Source organism: Mastomys coucha, unplaced genomic scaffold, assembly GCF_008632895.1.
Source record: "Mastomys coucha isolate ucsf_1 unplaced genomic scaffold, UCSF_Mcou_1 pScaffold13, whole genome shotgun sequence".
NCBI classification, from domain to species: domain Eukaryota; kingdom Metazoa; phylum Chordata; class Mammalia; order Rodentia; family Muridae; genus Mastomys; species Mastomys coucha.
The window spans coordinates 52388564-52392424 of record NW_022196895.1 but is presented as its reverse complement, the minus strand read 5'-3'; the positions used below and the strand labels follow the sequence as shown (position 1 = coordinate 52392424).

The window sequence follows — 3861 nt, the reverse complement described above, 5'->3', positions numbered from 1 at the left end:
GCTGCCAAATTACTCTCCATAGAAGCTAAAAACCGAGAATACCTCAGCCAACGCCCTGAATGACTAATGTCTTTGATCTTTATCAATCTGATGAGGAAGAAGCTGCCTCAACATAGCTTTTATCATACCATTGGGGCAACACTGAGTGCCTAATGTTTAAGAAGCATCATAATCATTTGTATACATGTATACATGTATGAACTGTCTCTTCAAATCCATTGCCTGTGTTTGCAATTGAGTGGTTGCTATTGTTTATTTGTTTATAGCAACTACTTTATTAGAATTATATATTGTAAACTACAAAGTTTTGAAAAGTTTATGGAGAGTTTTGCTATGATTTATAGTTTACATATTATGCAATATCCTACTGAGAGACTCACCTAGTGTTGCCCAGACTATTTTTTTTTATTGGATTTTCGAGACAGGGTTTCTCTGTGTAGCCCTGGCTGTCCTGGAACTCACTCTGTAGACCAGGCTAGCCTCGAACTCAGAAATCCGCCTGCCTCTGCCTCCCAAGTGCCGGAATTAAAGGTGTGTGCCACCACCGCCCAGCTTTGCCCAGACTATCTTAAACTCCTGATCCCTGTCCCACCTCTTGAGCCACTGAGGTTACAAAGCACGTACCACTCGACTTGGCGATTTGTTGTTGTTTTCGTCTTCCCTTCTGAGATGAGAACTCACTGTGTAGCTCATACTGGCCTCAAACTCCTGATTCTTCTAATTCAGTTGCCCAAGTAGTTGGAACTACAAAGGCGAGAACCCTCAACAAGCACGTCATCCTAATATGTAAAGTATGACTTCTTAAAGGCGAGCACCACCACTGCCCGGCCTGCCCCATCTTCTGAAAGCTCCTTCTCTCCTAGTTTGCCACATCTCTTCCGTTTGCTAAAGAATAGCGTCTACCCTTGGAATCCCTGGTGCAGTTTTTTCCCTCACAACCTATATTCAAACGCATGATAGAGATTTTGGGTTTTGTTTTCTAAAGATGTATTTATTTGTTATATGTAAATACATTGTAGCTGTCTTCAGATTCTCCAGAAGAGGGCGTCAGATCTCATTATGGATGGTTGTGAGCCACCATGTGGTTGCTGGGATTTGGATTCAGGACCTTTGGAAGAACAGTCAGTGCTCTTAACCGCTGAGCCATCTCTCCAGCCCGAGTTTTGTTTTTTGATGCTTGGGACTGAACCCAAGACCTGTGCACACTATCCTAAGTGTACTGTGCCACTAAGCTAAGCCTGCTGCACAGCTCTACCCTTAAAATAGATGTGTAACTCGATTTGTTCATAGCATCTTATTTTTTTTATTTTTATTTATATTTTTTTTATTTTTATTTATTTATTTATTTATTTTGGTTTTTCGAGACAGTGTTTCTCTGTGTAGCCCTGGCTGTCCTGGAACTCACTCTGTAGACCAGGCTGGCCTCGAACTCAGAAATCCGCCTGCCTCTGCCTCCCAAGTGCTGGGATCAAAGGCGTGCGCCACCACAGCCCGGCTCACAGGGATGATCTTGAACTCTGTTCCCTACCTCCCAAGTGCTGGGTTTATAGGTATGTACAGATATGTCCATTTTATCCACTCTATATTTCTTACACAATCCTAAGACAACCGAAAGCCTTGCTTCATACACAAAAACAAGCCTGTGATTTGGAGAAGTAGGTTATCTGTGCGGGTGTGTGGAAAGTTTTCTTTACGAATTGTATGCTTTCTAAAGTAATTTCTTTAGTTTGTTCATTTTTTTCAAGCTAGTAATTACTGATAGATGCAAATCCAACGTCATAGGAACACAGCCATGTCTACTTGTTTATAAAGGAAATAAACCTTCACTCAGCTTATACCTTAACGCTGGATCCATCCTCAGCCCCGAAGTACATTGGTGACATGCCCCTGGCCTGGTGCCTTGGTTGACTTTGGAGTTGCAGAGCAGCCATTTCCCATTGGGCTTTCTTGGCTCTCTTTAAGACTTCTCTGAAGCATAAATCATTCCCAATTACTTCTTTAATTGAACAGAATATTGAAGCTCCCAGTCAGCTTACCTCTGGCAGCAAAAGCCAAGATCATGCATGGTTTCTTTGACTCGGCTCCTAATTCTAAAGGCCAGTAAGAAAAGATACCGAGCAATTAAAAAGTTTGTGTATTACAGAGGAATTCTGTGCATTATTTGGCATGCTCAAGTTTTTTATTCCCCTTGCTCGTGTTTCTGTTAGTTTATTGGGACAGATTGATTTCAATACAACACAGAATCATGAAATGCAGGCAAGAGATAGGGAGATGACTTGGTGGATCAAAGCAGTAGGTGTGTAAGCCTCATGGCCTGAGTTTGACTCCTGAATCCACGTAAAAAGCCAGTGCAGAGCTGAAGAGATGGCTTAGCGGTTAAGAGCACTGTCTGCTCTTCCAGAAGTCCCTAGTTCAATTCCCAGCAACCACATGGTGGCTCACAACCACCTGTAATGAGACCTGACACCCTCTTCTGGTATGTCTGAAGACAAGCTATGCGGTATTCATATACAAAAATAAATAAATAAATCTTTTTTTGGTTTTTCGAGACAGGGTTTTTCTGTGTAGCCCTGGCTGTCCTGGCACTCACTCTGTAGACCAGGCTGGCCTCAAACTCAGAAATCAGCCTGCCTCTGCCTCCCAAGTGCTGGGATTAAAGGTATGCGTCACCACCGCCTGGCCAATAAATCTTTTTATTTTAAAAAGCCAGATGCAGTAGTGTACACCATTAATCCTGCAGTGAGTAAGAGGCAGAGCCAGGAGAACTGGCTAGAAGCTCTTGGACCAGCTAACCTGGACTACATAGCAGAGCCACAGAAACAAGAGATTCTGCCTCAACAAGATTAAAAGCAAAACTAACTCCCAAAGCTGTCCTTGAACCTACACACACACACACACACACACACACACACACACACACACACACACACGAAATAGGTCCTTTGAAGTCATGCGTCAACTGATGAAACAGAGGCTAAGCAAGATACATTTTTAAAAATATTTATTTATTTCATGTATGTGGCTATTTTGTCTGGATGTGTGTATACGCACCAGAAGAAAGCATGGGATCCTACGGTACTGCAGTTATGGATGACTGTGATCCACCACGTGGCTGTTTGGAGTTGAACTCAGTAGCTCTGGAAAAGAGCCAATGCTCTTAACCCCTGGGCCATCTCTCCAACCCCAAAATAAACTTATCCAAACCAGGACCTGGTGAGATGCTTAGAGGTTAAGAGCACAGGCTGCTCTTCCAGAGGACCTGAGTTCGATTCCCAGCAACCTTATGGTGGCTCACAACTATCTGTAACTTCAGTTCCGGGGGATTCAATGTCTTCTTCTGACATTGAAGCACCCCAACACGTACTTGGTGAACATGCACATATGCCAACAAAACACCCATACCCACAAATTAAAATGATCATTTTTTAAAATTATTTAAACCAGGCCCTATAGCAGGCTAATAGAGAAACTAAGATTGGAATCCAGTTCCTCTGACCCAGTGGAACCACTATGTTTACTACAGGGGAATAAAGAGACTAGCCATGTAACTTTCAGGTGAAATCATTCCTTTGCGGATCGGTGACTTCCCAGAAGAAGTGTCGCAGAGATTCTGTAACAGAAGGGATCTGGGGAGCATCGGGCTGACTCTCTAGAACATCCGTAATCCCATTAGAGTTCAAAGGTCAGAGTGGGATCCGTTGCCGTGACAACTAACCCCTGATCTGGTGACTAAACACAACTGACGGTTAGTTATTACTTAGTTACCGGCATGGATGCTCCTGGCTTATGACAACCTTCTGCTTAATGATTCAGGAACCCAGGATCTCCCTGTTCCTGGCTTCCACAGCCCTACAGACAGGA

General features: G+C 43.3%; 1 long non-coding RNA gene across 1 annotated transcript in view; it reads left to right on the top strand.

Annotated features, from left to right (window-relative positions):
- The first annotated feature begins 3702 nt into the window (after positions 1 to 3702).
- Positions 3703 to 3861, top strand: part of LOC116087663 — a 6000-nt gene continuing 5841 nt past the window's right edge. Inside the window, exon 1 of the long non-coding RNA XR_004117548.1 lies at positions 3703 to 3745. This is a non-coding gene — a long non-coding RNA (uncharacterized LOC116087663). The remainder of the gene's footprint in view (positions 3746 to 3861) is intronic.